This window comes from Mustela lutreola, chromosome 4 (genome assembly GCF_030435805.1).
Source record: "Mustela lutreola isolate mMusLut2 chromosome 4, mMusLut2.pri, whole genome shotgun sequence".
In the NCBI taxonomy this organism is placed as follows: Eukaryota; Metazoa; Chordata; class Mammalia; order Carnivora; family Mustelidae; genus Mustela; species Mustela lutreola.
In genome coordinates this window covers 129292262-129312181 of record NC_081293.1, presented here as the reverse complement: position 1 = coordinate 129312181, position 19920 = coordinate 129292262, and the positions used below count along the sequence as shown (strand labels likewise).

Here is a 19920-nt window from a genome sequence, read left to right as displayed (position 1 = left end):
AATGTCATGTAACTACTCTACTCTTCCCCTTTTTATTTTTTTTTTATTATTATTTATTTATTTGACAGAGGGAGATCACAGTAGGAGAGAGGAAGGGAAGAGATCACAGAGAGAGGAAGGGAAGCAGGCCCCCTGCTGAGCAGAGAGCCCGATGTGGGACTCGATCCCAGGACCCTAAGATCATGACCTGAGCCGAAGGCAGCAGCTTAAACCACTGAGCCACCCAGGCGCCCCTTCCCCTTTTTAAAAACTACTTTTTGCAAATGTCCAATTCCTTCTATCACAGGGCAAAAAAATAAACCTCACAGGTTATACAAAGTGAAGGGAAAAATATAAATAGCTAGAATATATCACTCTCAGAAAAAAAAAAGCCAACAACACAGAGTACATCATCTTCTAAACAGAAAAAAAAAAAAAAATTGTTTTTTTTTCCAGAAAAAAGAAAACAAAAACTGAAGTATGGAAAAGAACAGCTTATAGTTCATGTTGATTTTTCAGGAAGTAATAAGTGATGAAAATAAAAGAAAATGTGAATTCTCTTTGGAAGAAAATTTAAATATTCATTCCCAAAAATCAATGTCTCACCTTCATAATCAATAGTTGAGTAAACATAGAAGGATATTTAGGGCTCTTATGTGACCCCCCCACTCAAAAATTTCTCTCATTTGTCTATCGATTAATCAGGTGTTCTTTTTAAAAAATACTAATGTCACAAAATTATACACAGCTGGCTTATGGCCAACATGCTACAGCAAGTTACCAATGATCTTCTCAATTGATCTTCACTATCTGCATCATTTATTTACATTTTATGTGATTTGCTGAGTTAAAATATACAGACGTAGAATATTTTTAAAGCAAAAACTCAAATGCTGGCACCCTGGGCATTCAGCAACTCTACAGGAGACGGACCCTAATAAATCCACCAGGACCATGTAATGTAGTAAGTCTCACTCTGAACAATATTAAAACATGTTCTGCAACTTTGACTGTCCCCTAGTCCTAATACTGTGTGCCAATTAACAATGGAAATAGAAATTCAACCCCTGTAGATATCAAGGTTTACATCTCCGTCTCTCAGCTGTTATGGTCAGCACAAGCAGGTAAGCATCATTCTGGAGTAGTCTGTCTGCTAGCTCAGTCCTTCATGCATGCAGGGGTTCTCCATTAGAACCCAAAATGCTCCCAGTCCACTCTTAGAGCCGGCTCTACAAGCAGAACCACAGGAAGGATTATCACCTCCGTACATGAAAGCATAACCACTCCAGGTGTAATGATGCAAAATACCAGCACACCGGCCTCTGCCAGAAAGCACAGACTTAAAGCAGGTACGTTTCTGTGCTCTAGAAGGGAAGGGGGTGGAATGAGCAAAGAGGAAGCCCCAGAGCCCTAATCTACTAGAGACGCTTATTCCACTCAGAACCAATCTAGCTAACATAGGGACATCAGTTTACCCAAATGAAAGATGTGGTCTCCCGTCCTTCACTGGCTTGCCTCAGAGGGCATTCAGCCAAGCAAAGCCAGGGAAAACAATCTATAAGATCTCTTTAAGCTATAATAAATAAGGCGAGTTTCAGAAGAAATAACACTCAGCTATGGCAAAGAAGCACAGACGCTAAACCTTTTCCTCCTCTTATCACTGCTACTGGTGTTTACAAACTACAAGCAATAGCCTTGGGCGCCTCAAGAGACTCTCCATGAGTAACCTCCCCTCGGATCCCTAATTTAAATCCCCCCTTGATCAATCTGTGATGTTTCTGGCAGTTAAAGAGAAGGGGGTGAGTGAAATGACATGCATAAAATGAATCCTTTTCAAGTTGTAAATGAGTGAGTCAGGATTCAGACTTGCCGAGATGCTCCAAATTAAAAACCCTGCTCTAATTTTAAGCATGCTCTGTCTTACCGTTTTGCTGTTGTCTCTCTCAGGCTCAATTCACCTGGAACTCTTTAACATGTCTCTAGCAATGTGTCTGCACCAGGCCAGGCTCATACAGCAACTGAATTCACATCTTTCTGCACTAGCAAGCTGAAAACGGTACGGCCGTACTACAACCAAGAAAGGGGGAAGCAAGAGCAAAAAAAAAAAAAAAAAAACCACACACAGACACAAAAACACACCAGAAATCACCTAAGAGAAACTAATCTCAGTGGAATAAGACCAAAAATAGTACACAAGAACACAAAGAACATGTTAACATTCAGTATCAATAGCTTTAACAGTTCATTTCTCCCCCCCAAAAAAAAACCTAGTTTTTTTTTTTTTCTCCAAACACGATGGACTTGCCTGTGGAGTTCCCAGGAAGGCAGAGTAACCAGGCTCTGCAGCAGCATTGCAGCCAAAGTAACAGTGCATATGCTGTCCAGGCGATTCACAACACACTGTCTCTTCAGAAAGATATTGATTTGCAATGCAGGACTGCTTCAAAAGAATACAGAAGGGGAGCCAAACAGCTGATGCTGATTGCATGGGAGGAAAAACATTTAATCAAGGGGATGTACCCCATCAAACTCAATTCAATTTTTTTAAAAGCACTGGAGGAAGCCAGTAAGGATCTTGAGTGACAACCCCATTAAACAATAATCTGAGATCCTACAGAAGGCCAACGAAGGCTACCATCATTCGTGCTGCAAAAGCCACTAAAATAGTTTAATGTGTCTATGTGTATATATTTGTCATATGCAAATGAGGAATAATGAGAACTCTAAAATAAACATGCACCAAATAAATGAGGTTCAAAATGCACAGGTGTAGCACTTACAAACCCGAAGTGATAAAATACATAGTTACAAGCCTACAGAATTCTTGGTTGGAGGGGTTAGAGCTTCTATCACTCCCAAAAGTAAAATGCCAACACAAACCAGATCCCAAAACCCTTAGGTTAATTATGTCAAGTCATACCACACAGCGCTGGGTGCTGGGTGCTGGGTGGTGAGGAAGAATGCCAAAAGGCTACTCTTATAGCGACCCCTACAGGAGAATGGTTAAGCTACAATTTGTCTTTGTTCAAAGTACCTCCTATCCTCAAAAAACAGAATCACAAAAGGGTATAAATTAGGTTAAGCCACAAGGATACAACTGAAAAACACTTCAGGCTAGAAATTTTAAAAGTCAAGCATGAAATCTGACCTCACAGATATTTATTTAATTAAGAGATTAAAGTACAAGAGGAGGTAACTACCATGTCAATGGTGAGCAGCCAAAATTCTCACAGCCCACAGAACTGGGTACACTTATAATCAGAAAGCTCCGGGAAAGGTGGTTTCCCTTCAGTTTAAAGAAATGATCTCCCGGGGCGCCTGGGTGGCTCAGTGGGTTAAGCTGCTGCCTTCGGCTCAGGTCGTGATCCCAGGGTACTGGGACTGAGTCCCACATCGGGCTCTCTGCTTCGGCAGGGAGCCTACTTCTCTCTCTCTCTCTCTCTGCCTGCCTCTCTGCCTACTATGCCTACTAGTGCTCTCTGTCTGTCAATTTTTTTAAAAAAAAAGAAAGAAAGAAAGAAAGAAATGATCTCCCAGGGCACCTGGGTGGCTCAGTTGGTTAAGCGTCTGCCTTCAGCTAAGGTCATAATCCTGGGGTCCTGGTTCAAGCCCCATGTAGTCAGGCTCGCTCCCTGCTCAACGGGGAGCCCAGTTCTCCCTCTCCCTCTGGCTCATGCACTCTGTCTCAAACAAATAAAACCTTAAAAAAAAAAGAAGAAGAAGAAGAAAAAGAGGAAGAAGAAGAAGAAGGTATCATCTCCCGTTTGCAAACCATCTTCACCTTCATCCGTTTGAATTACACTGTGAAGATACTGAACTTTTATTTTTCTCTGCATCAAAAAAACTCATTCAAAAACTTGCAAAAAGTTCTTCAAACACAACTATCATGAACTTCCTTTTTCAGGAAAGCCAAGAGAGAAAGCTCCATCCTTAATATCCGAAAACTACTGAGATCCACGAATACCATTTCTGCAGAGGGGACTACATTCCTATAAGAATCTGAGTTTTAATGCAGAAAAATGAAATTGGACCATTTCCTTACACCACACACAAAAATAGACTCAAAATGGATGAAGGACCTCAATGTGCGAAAGGAATCCATCAAAATCCTTGAGGAGAACACAGGCAGCAACCTCTTCGACCTCAGCCACAGCAACATCTTCCTAGGAACAATGCCAAAGGCAAGGGAAGCAAGGGCAAAAATGAACTATTGGGATTTCATCAAGATCAAAAGCTTTTGCACAGCAAAGGAAACAGTTAACAAAATCAAAAGACAACTGACAGAATGGGAGAAGATATTTGCAAACGACATATCAGATAAAGGACTAGTGTCCAGAATCTATAAAGAACTTAGCAAACTCAACACCCAAAGAACAAATAATCCAATCAAGAAATGGGCAGAACACGCGAACAGACATTTCTGCAAAGAAGACATCCAGATGGCCAACAGACACATGAAAAAGTGCTCCATATCACTCGGCATCAGGGAAATACAAATCAAAACCACAATGAGATATCACCTCACACCAGTCAGAATGGCTAAAATCAACAAGTCAGGAAATGACAGATGCTGGCAACGATGGGGAGAAATGGGAACCCTCCTACACTGTTGGTGGGAATGCAAGCTGGTGCAGCCACTCTGGAAAACAGCATGGAGGTTCCTCAAAATGTTGAAAATAGAACTGCCCTATGACCCAGCAATTGAACTACTGGGTATTTACCCTAAAGATACAAACGTAGTGATCCAAAGGGGCACGTGCACCCGAATGTTTATAGCAGCAATGTCCACAATAGCCAAACTATGGAAAGAACCTAGAGGTCCATCAACAGATGAATGTATCAAGAAGATGTGGTATATATACACAATGGAATACTATGCAGCCATCAAAAGAAATGAAATCTTGCCATTTGCGACAACATGGATGGAACTAGAGCGTATCATGCTTAGCGAAATAAGTCAAGCGGAGAAAGACAACTATCATATGATCTCCCTGATATGAGGAAGTGGTGATGCAACATGGAGGCTTAAGTGGGTAGAAGAATAATCAATGAAACAAGATGGAATTGGGAGGGAGACAAACCATAAGTGACTCTTAATCTCACACAAAACAAACTGAGGGTTGCTGGGGGGAGGGGGGTTGGGATTATGGACATTGGGGAGGGTATGTGCTTTGGTGAGTGCTGTGAAGTGTGTAAACCTGGTGATTCACAGACCTGTACCCCTGGGGATAAAAATATATGTTTATAAAAAAATAAAAAATTTAAAAAAAAAAAAAAAAGAATCTGAGTTTTAGTTTGTGATTGCTCAACCCTCCAGCCCACAGACTCCTTTTTCAGGACCAACAGTGCTTCTTACTTAAATCATTTAAGATTTAATCATATGCTGCCTCAAAACTCTCACTAGCTCACTAGCTCACCATTTTAATTAAGGTCCTTGAGGAACAAACTCTATCAACTGCTTCCTTTTTTATTCCCCCACAACATATAACACAATGCTAGCTATCCAGAAAATATTAAATGAATATTCAAAAGAAGTAACAAATTTCCCAAATCCATATTTTAGGGCTTAAATAATCTAACCCCACCCCCATCATTCAATGTTCCCTGAAATTTAAAAAACAAAAACATGTTGGAAGTGTTACCTTCAGTCACTCCACCCAGGTAGTTCCTGTCCTTCTTCCTATAAAGTTGGTAGATAAGGGCATGTATAATGTTCATGGTCAAGAGGCTTTGCTGTTTAAGAACCAACAAACTGCACTAAATAAAGTTTCCCTCTTATTTTTTCATGTATTTATTCAACAGATGTGTGCTGATGCATCCAGCAGTAGGAACTTCCATGTTCTCTGCATTCAAGGAACCCAGTGAGTGGTGAAAAATAAAGCAAGTGATTATAATATACTGAAATGTGTGTTTTGGGAGTGCTTGGTTGGGTACAGATAAGGGTGGCTCAGAGAAGACCTCACTGAGGAGGGAGCGTCAGGCTGAGGCTTCCAGGCACTGGCCAGAAGGGGGAGGGCATGTGAGGAACAGCAGGACAGGACAAAAGGATCAGAGGCCTGAAACTGGAAGCTGTCTAAGGAAACCACGGAGCAGTAAATAGACTGGTGGCAGCTGGGAAGGCTGAGGGAAAGATGGCTGGATGCCAGAGCATAACAGACCTGTAAGCCATGCTAAGAAGTTAGGGCTTTTATCCAACAGGAAGTTGCCATTTAATCCAACAGGAAGGCACTAAAGGACTGTAAGCAGCACAGCAGCTGGGTGGGATTTTTTCATTTTACAACAAGGCAATGGCGTAGAACGGACTGGAGGTGCAGGGGCAAGCGGGGAGGCTATTCACTCACAGTCTGCAAAAAAATGGTCAGAAGCTCACTTACGTGTCTTAGGTTTCTATTCTCCTAGAAATGGAGCTCAGCCAGGATTCTTGTTCGCCTAATTTACTGAGGACATGCTCTCAGAGAAAGGGAGTGAGGAGGCAGGACAGGGAAGATGGGGGAAAGCAAGGAAGAGTGGTCTCAGAAGGAAAAAACCACACCCAACATTTGTCCCTCCTGAAGCAAGAAGGCTGGCCTTGTTTACTGACCAAGCAGAACTGAGCAGGGCCCCCCCAAGCACTTACCAGTCCATGCTTCAGTCACAATAGACAATGTTTCTTTTCTTCTTCTTTTTGTTTTGTTTTGTTTTTAAAGATTTTATTTATTTATTTATTTATTTGACAGAGAGAGACCGCAAGAGAAGGAACACAAGCAAGGGGAGTGGGAGAGGGAGAAGCAGGCTTCCCCGTGAGTAGAAAGCCCAATGCAGGGCTCTATCCCAGGATCCCCAGGATCATGACCTGAGCTGAAGGCAGAGGCGTAACGACTGAGCCACCCAGGCACCCCAATGTTTCTTCTCCTCAGAGCTAATTCCTGCCTTAGGAATCTGTCTGTGCTGCTCTCACTGCCTAGAATGTTCTTCCTCAGAAAATCTTGGCTGACACCTTCTCATTACTCAGTTGGATGTCAGTAATCTCCTCCTCGGAGCCCTCCCTGGTTACCCTCTTCTTCGCACCAAATTTGCTGCACCATCTAATGTATTTATTTGTTTGTCTTCTGCCCCCACTGGCATGTAAAAGGCTCCACAGTACGGGCTTCTACTGGTGTCCCCAGCCCCCAAGATAGCACTCAGTACCTGCTGAATAAATAAATATTAGGAAGAGCTGCTGCTGATGACTGTTGTTCAGACAAATTCTGTGGGCTCCCAAGAGTGGAAACAGACGGGAACCTTTAGGAATGAATGGGGAGAATATGTGGGGAAAATATAGTGTCAATGTATATATACACAAGCTTGGCCTTAAAGCAGAAATGAAAAAACAGGCTAGAAGGCAAAACTACGGGAAATTAATCATTATGTTCATGTCGTACAAGATTCACAATCCACTGCCATTAAGACTATCTTTATTACAGGACATCGAGATGTATCTGAAACCAACCACAGAAGGACAATAACAGATGTTAAAATAGAGCGTCTATTTACAAAACTCTTGCAAAAACTTCATCTTGGTAAATATAAAGGAAAAGATAAGAAAAAATATATAAAACATATAAAATATGTTTTATAAAATAAATATAAAACATATAAAAATGCTAGAATCTGACCTCTATCTGCTTAGGTCATTTTTTCAGGAAAACAAAAATTGATCCCTAAACATATCTGCCTTCATATATGATTTTTTTAACTTAAAAAGTATATCATACATTTTGCTGACTTTTCAAATGAATTATAATAAACACAGTCTCATCTTCAACTGATGATGACTGGGTCCCTCGTGAACATTAGTGACAGCCACGAGGATTTACCAAGAGTATACAGGATCACTGACACCTGATCTCCAGACCTGACATCCATGCATCCTTTTGCATCATCACTATGGTTTATTCTCTTTGCCATAAGGCTTCCTTCCTTAAGGCTCTAAACATGCCACCTCCTCCTAAGACTACCACACTCTTCCCAGTCTTGCCACAAGCTTCCTCAACCATCCCTAAACTTGAGCAACTAGACAAACAGGCTTATTAGAACACTGTGAATACAGGTTCGTTCAACTGTGAGAATAGGGGGGTGCAAAGCAGAACCAGGAACTTTCTTCTTAGTGGAGAAGTACAAGCCTAGTAACCCCCCCCACCCCACCCCCAGAACAAGAAGCTATTCCCTATGGGCTCTGTGGTACTTCTCACCTGAGCAGAAATACTTATTTCCTATCAGCTTCCCTGGAGCCATCTCAGACCTACAAGGCTGTCAGATCCCTGACCCTCACAGTACAGTCTAACAGACAGATTGCCTCCCCCAATAAAAAAGGAACCCAAACAAAAAAAAAGTATTGAAGAAAGGAATAGAGAAAGCTCTTCTTTTGGTTTTGTTCTGTTTTGTTTTTTGTTTTTTTTTTTTTAAAAACAAACAAAGAGAAAAGAAAAATAAGGAAATAAAGTTAGGAAAGGGGTAACAGCAAAGTCTACTTTATGCATATAAATCTAATACAGTAAGTCTGCCTTATGAATTACTTTCAATAAACTTTTAAGTCTCATGAAGAAGATATTTTATTTTCAAAAGTGATAGAGAAAAGACAGAAATTCCCCCAAAAAAGTGGCTGAATTTCAAATTATTATAGATCCAGGCGACCCTAGCAATTTTTTTCTACTGCAAAGTTTTACAGTGAAATGTTCATGTTATGATTGTTTTAAAAATGCTCACAAGGTTTTAGTAAACCTAAACCTTTATTTTTTAATAAACACTAAAAAATTTATGACTTAATTCTTCTCCACTAATGCTAGTCATTGCTTAGACTTCCATATATTCAGAGAAATGTCATTTATTTAAAATACTTTCTCAATACCAAAAATATCCATGTATCACTCTGGCATTTCACAGAAACCTTAGGATTTTCTTCTTAATATTTACATAACTCTGAGTGTTTTCTGGATTCTAGAGGAGAAAAAAATGAACCAATTCCATCAGTAAATTCAGGTAATTCTATCACAACCCAAGAAATTTGTTCTTGAAAAATGCTGCATTTTGTTAAAATGCACCCTAAAAACATGAAGGCCTATGGGGAAAATAAGACTAAGGGGAGACCATTCAAAATCCATGCATCCGGAGCACAAACAAAAACCATAATCATAACACACACACACACACACACACACGCCATATCTTCTTCATCTCTGCCTTCCCTACAGTGCTGACACTGGGTCCTACATACAACAGATGCTCTAGGTTTGTTTCTTGGCTAAAGATAAATCCTATGTTGGTCACCACGAACTGCAGAAAACATGTCCAGGTGAAAAAGTTCAATTATGAACATCATCTAAGTTGGAGATTAAAAGCCCAAAGACAGAGCTATAGCAAGGAAACCTAATTTTTTTTAAAGATTTTATTTGTTTATGACAGAGAGAGATAGCGAGAGAGGGAACACAAACATGGGGAGTTGGAGAGGGACCAGTAGGCTCCCCACTGAGCAGGGAGCCCGATGCAGGGCTCAATCCCAGGACCCTGGGATCATGACCTGAGCTGAAGGCAGACCCTTAATGACTGAGCCACCCAGGCACCCTACAAGCAAACTTTATATTATGTTTGTCAAAAAACAGCATGGAAAGTTGATTTTCATGAATCCTAATAACAAAAACAGGTAGATACAGATTACAGTAATAAAAAGGCAGGACTTCTTTTTGTCTCCTTTAAAAATATGATGTCTGGGGGTACCTAGGTGGCTCAGGTTAGGCCTCTGCCTTCAACTCAGGCCATGGCCTTAGGGTCCTGGGATCGAGCCCTGAATCAGGCTCTCTGCTCTGTGGGGAGCCTGCTTTCCCCTCTCTCTCTCTCTCTGCCTACTTGTGATCTCTCCCTCTCTGTCAAATAAATAAATAACCAAAAAAAAAAAAAAAAAAATGTGATGTCTGATCACAGTTCTGCTTCTAACCAGGGGTTCAGTCTCCTCTTTTTTAGGGAACAATCTTCCTCCTTTCTATATGTTTTGTTTCCTGATCTTGTGTCCTCAATTATCCTGGGAAACAACTTGTCTATGCCTGAGTCTTTGCTTCTCCTCAGTTAAATTTCTAATCCTTGGCACATAAGACTTTGCATTAAAATACACATTACATGGTTGCTATACACACTATGTATTAATTATTTATTCAAGTAACAGAAAATGCCTGGGTATCTGCATGGCCAAGTGCGGTTTTTCCCACCCACACCCTTGCAAAATCACAACTGATTTTTTGATGGGGTGCCATGCCCCAAGTATGAGAAACTAAACCAGAGACCCAGGTATAAAAGCAATCTTACCAAGACCATATTCACAAAGAACAGTATCAGAGAATTCCAAATGTCTAGAACTAATATGATCTTAGAAATGTGAATTAAATTATAAGACTTCAGTGGCAGACACAAAAAAAGACTCAGGTAGAAGCAAGAAGAAAGGCAAAAGGCACTGAGGAAAGATGTGAGGATTTTCTCTCTTCCTGATTCCAGGATGGAGAGAAGCTACAAATCCAAGACTATCAAAAGCTTCTTAAAGAGCTAAGTCTTTTTTTAAAAACTTACTTGAGTTTTTTAATGTTAACTATGAAAAGGGAAGAAAAAGTTTTCTAGTTCAGGGTTATAAGTCAGCTTTATCGCCTTTAGGAACTTTTGACCAGCTTTCCAAAATTCTACTTAGTTAGAAAATCAGGAGAATCCTAAAGGAAGAAAACTTGTCTAAATGAACCTGTCAAACAGACAGAAATGTCAAGTCACCTTTGACATTTTTTAATCTACAAGTTCCCTGCTACTGATCTAGTATAAACTTCAAAATATTAAAATAATAAGGATTTATTAAATAATTTTCTTCCTTTGTCTTACTCTGTACCCCTAAAAATAAAATACCCCTAAAAATCCCATAGAAAAGAATGGATAACAATGTTATTCATTCAACAATAAGCACAATAATGAAAAGATAACCAACTGAAAAAACTCTCAACTGAAATTAAAACCAGTGCTCCTGTGTAATTTAATTAACTTCCCTTTGGCCAGTGTTTTGGTATTTTGCCTTTTCAAGCTAATGCTGGTATGATTTAGATCACTCTGAAACCACACATACACCTTCCTCAAAGAACAGAAAGCAAACCAAGGTAATCATTTGTCAGATGATCACATAACCAGTCCTATCTCCCTTGTGTAACCAAGAAGGAGGTTCGAGGCAAAAATGCGTAAGTAGCAGGGATGTTACCAGTTCTGAAATGCTTTTACTCCTACATTCCTTTCATATCCAGTGAAACACTAAGGACAGCAGCACTCAAATACTGGTTGAGTCCTTTCTGCCACTTCTTGTGGAATGTTTCACTTGAATGGTTACAACAACAAGCTGGTTCCTGGAAAGGTTCCTCCCCTGGCGCCATGCACTGCAGGCTAGAGAGGGGTGTGTCCTGTCCAGCACCAGGCCAGCCATCCAACTTAGGCCATTCATTGTTCCCTGGGACTTTGCCAGCCAGAGCTGAACTGGACCCTACCCCTCTACTCTTGATGGTGGCAAAGCAGAGAAAGCATCAACTGAGAAGCCACTGGTGTCAAGTCCTGAAAAGAGGTTGGAATGAAATCCTGAAACTGACAAGGACAAGGAGTAAGAGCAGAGATGAGGGCAAGAGACAGAAGGCACTGAAACTGTGGTCCCAGCAGCTGAGTCCTCAGCACTGCCTGGTTGGCTCCCCCAAGGAGGGGGAGCAGTAGGCAGAAAGAGAAGCAGGCTCCCTGCTGAGGAAGGAGCCCAATGCGGGACTCGATCCTAGGACCCCAGGATCATGACCTGAGCTGAAGGCAGACACTTAACCACCTGAGCCACCCAGGTGTCCCAGTTGGCTGACTTCTTAAAATGAGGTTGTGCCACGCTAGCCTCCCCATAAATCCCATTTTCTCCCCTAAACACTTTGAGCTGATTTTCAGTTCCTTGTAACCAAGAGTGCTTGTGCATGCGGAAATATATGTACAAAAGGATGGGCGCCTAGGGTGAAGCATGGATGCTAGAGCTGTGGCTAAGATGCTTCATAGACACGCTGTTTTAAACCCCAGGAAGAAGAGATTGACGGTTGATGTCGACTCAAATGACAGTAGGAAAGGATGGGTTTAATAGCGGCCAAATGTTTTCACAAAGCAGCTTCACATACCTACGGTACATACTACTATTTCTATAAATTTGTACTAAATTATCATATATATTAAACTTTTAAATTTATTCTTATAATTTACAGGGGTTGTATAGCTGCCACGAAACATGGAGCATTACCACTGAGTCAGTTATCTGCACCTGTAGAAGCCTAAATACTCAAACCAATTAGTTTAACCACACAAGTTGCGGGGATAGCACATATTCAGATTTTAGGCACAGTACATAAATGATACTAAACTGATCTGGCCTTGCAAATACCATTTATAAACTGCTGGTAAATATCACCACCCATATGTAACTAAGAAATGTCACTGGAATTATAAAAGGGAAATCAGTTTGTTATACTGACCCGGGCTTTAAAGGCTTTCTGGCCATGAAAGAAAGAGGGTTATTAAAAATTAAACAAGTAACAGCAAGGGAATTTTAGAAAAAGTCACAAAAGTACACTAGGGATGTGTGGAGTATGTAAAGAAGACAGAGTAAACTACATTTTCTGTATTTCATTACTAAAGGATTTTTTTCACGCTCTATTCATTTACCAACCATTTATTGAGCTTTGTATTAAGCACCATAGGAGGTATAGAGATGAATGAGACACAACTGCTGTCCTCACAGACAGTGGGATACACTGTACTGTACAATACAAGAAATAATTGCCACTGCAGAATATAAAAGAAAATATTACAAGAACTCAAAACGAGGAAAGCTTCACAGGTAAAGTGAAAACTGTCAGATTTTCACTTCAGGTATGTAATCAAGCTCTGAATACTAGAGTCACAAAGAATTCAAGAGGCAAGATGTTGGTGGAAAATGTATATCCAAAAACTAGCAATGATCACTCTTAGAACAAGAACTGTTATCTCTATCTGGGTGTAATTTGATAGCTTAACAAAGAACCTTTGTAATATCCCAGGAGCACAGCCTAGAAGAGTTGAACAACTTCCACCATTTGAACCCTCACAAACAATGGTTCTTTTCTCCCCTTTGGTGGAAGATTATTTGGATGGACTCCAGGGACTCCAAGTACACTGCCTAACCATCTGGTTCAAAGATGTGTTTTTTCCTAGTGACCCACAATGCAGTCAACCAAACTCTTTTTCCATATTCCTTAAGGAAAACTGAGTTTTGAGAAATGTTGCAACAGCTAGTCATGGGCAACTTGGAGACCATGATTAGCTCTCATTCCTCTCCCCAGTCCTGATTCTAATTCAGGGAAGGTAACGTTTTACCTAACACAATACAAAGGCCAAACTGACTAATTTGGTTTTATTGGTCCTCCACTGAAACAGCTGAGTCCCTATATAGTCACTGTTTCTCCTAACCATTCAAAGAAACTTCAATTCATATAAAAGATCGTATTAAAAAAACAAAAAATTCTTACTTCCAGACTGACCCCACCACAACCCATACCTACTATGGGCACAAAGTTATTGCAGCCCCCGGAAGACCACTTGACTTTAAGGAGCCCCAAGTGGGTGCAGAACTGCATTCAGGTATTTCCTTTCCAACAAGGTTCCTTAAGGCAAAACCCTAAGGAACAAAACAGGTTTGAGAAAGAGAAAGGAGACATCATAGATGAAACCATATAGATGGGTGCACAGCTACATGGAAAAGAAGGTGAGCTCAAGAACCAGACAAACCTGGGTTCCTGACCTTGGACAAGATACCTAATGTATGATAATAACAGTACTTTATTAGTATTAGTATTAGTATTCAATACCTCTAATATAATAATAATATATGATATAATAAAATATTAATATAATATTATAATATAATAATAATAATAATACATTAGTATTATTATCATTCAATACCTTAGAGGTATTTTGAAAAATAACAATACCTGTGAGGCTAACTGGTATCTAAACTGCTCAGAACAGCATTCAGTAAAACAAAGGTTTTTTACACCGCAGTGATAAGCATAATGCAAGCCTTTGGGCACATCAGACACCCCTGAGGCTCGCACTTCTGCATGAAGTCTGCTACTGGTCTTGGTTCTCTTGGCTCAGATCAGCCTGTGCACTTCCTCCTGCAGCAACCATGGCTGTCAGGCTCATTTTCTCAGTCACTCTTTATGTCCACCAATTCCTACTGATTCTTCTCCGATATCTGTATTTCTATTTCTATTGCAATTGTGACTGCACTGTGCTCTTGTACCATTCCATTAAATTCAACTACTTTTTTAACAGCTATATGTACTACCCTACAGCCTTTCTTGGTATTTCCTTTGGCTAAAGGTAGAAGGAGCTATGTAGAGTTCTCTATGAGTTTTAATGAGAAAGCTTAGCTCACTCTGATTCCTCCTCCTTCCTCCCCACAGCCCCCCTCTCCAGACTTTCTTCCTCTTCTATCACATTTCTCTATTGTAACTACAAAGCTGCAGCTTAAGAGTCATTAAAACTGAGAATCCATGGTTACATAATGAAACTTCAAAGACAAGGCTTATTGAACAGATTAGACTGACAGCAAGAGATTTTACCACCATCAGGACATGCAAGGGAAATTTAGGGAGTACTGAATGCTAGAAGAGGTAAACTTTACATCTACCAACAGAAAAATCAGCCACATAATGTATTCACAACTGGCTGCCACTGGAAACTCTCTGGACAAGAGAAAATTAGAAAACAAAAACTCATCAAGAATCAATTTTGCCAGGGGCAACCTAGAAACTTTTCAAACAAACAGTTCTAAATTGGCATGCACACATTTCCAAAAGAATTGGGGGTGTTTTAAGATAATCAATGCCAATCAGGAAGCAAGACTCTAACTTCTGAGACTGCACTAAACAAAATGTTCTATCTGATCAAAGAAGGAATAAAATTTTGGTGCATCAGCTTATGAAACACACACAAATAATCTGCTCTCTTATTAAAATTAAAGTGTATGATGAGATCTATGTAGAAGCAGAGTCTACCCACATGTGCTAAACCTCAACTGTCATCCTGCTCTTTCATTTACCAAAGTATTTCACTTCTCTGTGCAAGTAGCATAAGGTAGTATGACTAAGAAACTGTATTTTAATAGTACGTAAGACAGAGGTGTCTGGGTGGCTTAGTTGGTTAAGCATCTGCCTTTGGCTCGGGTCAAGATCTCAGGGTCCTGGGATTGGGCCCCACATAGGGCTCCCTGCTCAGTGGGGAGTCTGCTTCTCCTTCTCCACTCCTCCTTCTTATGTTCCCTCTCTTGCTGTCTCTACACTCTGTCAAATAAACAAAATGTTTAAATATATATATATATATATATATATATATATATATATATATACACCAATAAAAAGTAATTACTGTTAGAACAGTGTATGTAAGCACAAGTGGAAAATACCACCAACCACAGGACTCTGAAGATGACCCTTTCTCCAGGATATGTCCCCCACACACAAAAAATATAAAGTAAGCATGTAATTATGTGCACAGTTAATTTTAACTGAAACTAACCCCACCTATCAGGACAAGCATGAAGTAGCATGTATTAGCTAATTTTCTGCAAGTATTACTTAAGAACTTTTTTTTTTAACAACTGGCAAGTCCATCCAACAGTTCTTTTTATTAGGAAAATGTCTGAGTCTTTTAACTCCATTCTAAAAGAATTGCAATACTCTAACTGCCATCAATCTTGCTTCAGTCATGCAAGCCCTCTCTAAAATTTTTACTCTAAAATTACTCCTAGGTTTATAGAATGCTCTCACACAGGGCAGTTCAGCTTTGTATCAGTTCAAAGACACCATCTAACACCTGGAAATTTAAAAGAAGAAAGTACATTGTAACTGTGCCAAAATCTGATACCTTACAAAATGATTTTTTAATACCATAGAGAATGTCATAAGCCCTTCTCTTTCAATGACAATTTTCTCCTGTTTATAGGGGCTGTAAATATTAGAGCTAAGAACTGCTTCAGCTAAAGCATGTCTTCTTGGAATGAAGCTAGCCTTCCCAAAGTTGTCTTCTACCTTAATCTGTCTTGATCCTGCACACCTTCCTCGCTATAAGCTTCATAACTCTGTTCCCTGTTAGACAAAATTCTTCAAAAAGAGTAGTTAACCCCAATTAGTTCTGCTGCTTCTCCTTTCATTCTTTCGCTTTAAAACAAAAACAAAAACAAAAACTGAGATATAACTGACATATAGCATTGTATTAGTTTCAGGTTTGCGATGCAATCATTTAACATATGTATATATCTCATAATGATAGCCACATATGGGTCATGGCACTGATTTTTTGACAGCAAAAAGTAATAACAACAAAAGCAAAAACTCCTTTAAGTTCATTTTAATCAGATCTCTGTCCTCTCCATTCTACCCATGGTCAGCTGTGGTCTCCACATGCCAATTCCAGTGGGTAATTCCCAGACCTCGCCTGGACCTTTCAGCAGCAACTGGCACAAATAATCACCTGCTCCTTCCTGAAACTCTTTCGTCACTTGGGCTCCACGGCTAGTTTTCTTCCTGTCTAATTAGCTCAACTCCTCAGTCTCCTTTGCTGGAGGTTCCTTTTTCTTCCCAACTTCCAAAGACGGTGGTGTCCCAGGAGTGAGATTTGGATCTCTTTTCATAGCTGTCTCTATTCAGTCTTTAGCGGATCTTCAACATCATGGTTTAAATGCCATCGATACACTGACAGTTCCCAAATTTATATATCTAGGCCTTACCTTTCCCTTGTCCCTAGACTCACCCATTCAACTCATTATAGGACAATTCCTTTTAGGTATCCAACATGAATCTCAAACTTACCGGGTCCAAAACCAAATTCCTGATTTCATACCCTTCCAACCCCAACAGTCTACATCTCAATAAATGTCCTTACCATTAATACACTTGATCTCCCCAGTCAAAAACCTGAGAACCCTCGATTGCTCTCTGATATTCTCCATCCAACCCAACAGCTAGTTCTCTCAGTGCTATTTTCAGAGCCTATACCAGAGCCAACCACTTCTCAGCACCACCACTGCTGCCACCCTAGTCTAAGCCACCATGCATCTCTGAATGATCAAAGCAGCTTCCTAACTTAGCTCTCTGCTGCTACTCTCCCATTCTTCCCCCTGGCCCTAGTCTATACACAACAACCAGGGTTTTAGAAAGTATCACTGTCCTGCTCAAAACTCAACAGTTTCTAACTTAGAACCAAATGCTACATCTTAACCATGACCAGCAAGGGGCAACTTTTCTGACCTTCTTACCAGTCCCCTTGTTCCTTGTCCCCTAGCCACCCTAAGCTCCTTCCTGTTTTTTTTAAGCTTTTTAAAAAATTAATTAATTAATTAATTATTTTTTTATAAACATATAATATATTTTTATCCCCAGGGGTACAGGTCTGTGAATCGCCAGGTTTACACACTTCACAGCACTCACCATAGCACATACCCTCCCCAATGTCCATAACCCCACCCCCCTTCTCCCAACCCCCCTCCCCCCCAGCAACCCTCAGTTTGTTTTGTGAGATTAAGAGTCACTTATGGTTTGTCTCCCTCCCAATCCCAAAGTGGAGATGCAACGTGGGGGGGTTAAGGGGGTAGGAGAAGAATAAATGATCCTTCCTGTTTCTTAAGAACATTACACCCCTCGGGTTCTCAAGGCCACTGTACTCTCTTCCTCCAGATATTCTCCCCGTTTGCTCCCCCCTTTCTTTCAAATCTACACTCAGATGTCACCCTCTCAGATATACTTACCCCGACCACTTTATTAACACGTCCCCTCATGAGTCTCTTCCCACTGCCCTTGCTTTGCATGCTACTTCTTGCACTTCTTCCCGACCACTCTACCTCTATTTGTTATCTGTCTGTCATCCTCACTGAAGTAAACGTTTCCTTGGTGGCCAGGATGTCTCTTGTCTTGTTCACTCTTAAATCTCTAGGGCCAAACATGGTGCCCAGCAAGTAGGTGCTCGATAAGTATTTGTTGGATGAATACACAAAGAATCATTCCTATGCTCTTACTCACTGCTTATGGGAATAGACAATACACATTTCTACTGTTTACTCCTTTAATACAAATGGTATAATGCCAAAAGGAGTCATTAAATACTTTCCAAGTTATATTTTTACAGCCTTAGAATGTTAGCTAGGGGATGTTTACACAGAAAGAGCAGCATGGGCACAACAAATGAGGTAGGAAATATGGTAACATCGTTACAGGAATGAAGGGGTTCCCTACAGGAAATGTGGGGAGAGAGCTAGGATGGGTGAAAGGTGAGGCTTAGGGTAACACTGAAAGCAGACAAATCATGAAGGGTCTTGTGTGCAGACCTGAGTTTTAGATGTTATCCCGTAGGCAACAAGAAGTCGTAAGCAGAAAAACAGCAGTTCCATTTGTGAAAAATTACTCTGGTCACATAAGATTCTATAAACCCACATAACCATGTCTGTTCTTGGTTGAAGTAGCCACTTAGCTCCTGTAGGTCTGCACAGAACTAAGACATGCCATACCAGTCTTAAATGATTATTTAATCCCTTATCATTCATATCTAAAAGGTATTTGTAGCTTCTTGCTCACAAACTTTTATCTAATTTTCTCAATGAAAGGTATCTAAGCACGTTCATTACTTTCAATAATTTTCCCAATGGAACATTTCTCAGCATGTCCCTATTTGAATATTTTCAACTTTTAATCAATTACTGCTTCAATTCAAGAACATTCATAAGGCAGTCTTTAATTAGTGCACACAGAATCTCACATACACACAGTAAATCAGTTAACTTACTTATAATACTAAATGTTAATACTACATTAGGTGGTGAAATACTCAATAAGAAAATTCAATTTTTTTTTTTTTTATTAGTAAAAAAACTGGCCTGGTCACACACCAGAATAGCCTAGAATTCAAATCAGATGGTCCAGATAAGAGGCATATAAAAAAAAGTCCTGTGTTGTTAAGGTTAACACAGTAGGTTTGATTTTCATATTTAATATTTCTTGTATAAAGAAACTTAATATAGAATAAATATGGTCTACTAAGTTCCTTTTTTAATCGGACGTCTTTCAATTAAACTTAAGTGGGTTTGCTTTCATTGTTTTTTTAAATCACAGTTTGCCTTCTATTCCTCTTGGCTTTCTCTGCATCCTTAGTGTTTATTATGTAATCACTACTTTCCCTCTTTTCTTAGCTCTTACTCTCAACATCTTGTTTGACAGTTATTCCATCTTCGACTGTTTCAAAATGCATATACTGAACACCCATCACAGGGATGGCACGGGGCCAAGCACTCAGGTGCAAAAGTGGAAACATCAGAGCTCCACCTTAAAGCAGAGTGTGATGACAGGAAGCAATTCTTCTTCCTTCCTTTCCACCCTCTGGCCATCCCTTTGGTGTGAAGTGTGGCTTTAATTTATATAACCCACCTATGTCTGCTTTTATCTCCTCAGGCAAATGACTTAATTCCAGTGACACATCTGTTCTGTCTCAATGATCTCTCTCCCATTAACGTCCTTACACTAGACATCCCTGTTAACAGGAAGCAAAACCACTCAGGTCAATGAACGTGTGATACCAGAGCCAGCTTAAACAACGTCTTTGCACAGTGAGCAGGTTTAGGATTCATATCAAGCCAGAGAGGAACTAGAAAGGGGGTCGTTCAGAAGAATGAACAAAGGCAGTGACCCAGTGTCAATGACCGAAGCAGATGTTGTCTTACTGGATTTCTGTCTCGTGTGCCTGGGACCTCTGCTGAACTGACTCTGGACAAACAAGCAGAACAGCACAGTTCCAGTGGGGCACAAGCTAGTTCAATTTCTGCTCTCCAGAGCCTCATCCCTGTTGAGCCCTTCCCAGAAGTACCCC

General features: G+C 40.2%; 1 protein-coding gene across 5 annotated transcripts in view; it reads right to left on the bottom strand.

Annotated features, from left to right (window-relative positions):
* CDK14 (cyclin dependent kinase 14) overlaps positions 1-19920 on the bottom strand; it is a 732611-nt gene that overhangs the window by 475874 nt on the left and 236817 nt on the right. The window contains exon 1 of one of the 5 annotated variants that reach the window (XM_059171074.1): positions 1904-2035. The exons of the other annotated variants lie outside the window; for them this stretch is intronic. The gene's annotated coding sequence lies outside the window, so the exon portion shown is untranslated. Of the gene's footprint in view, positions 1-1903; positions 2036-19920 lie in introns of those variants that run through there. 5 annotated transcript variants of the gene reach the window in all.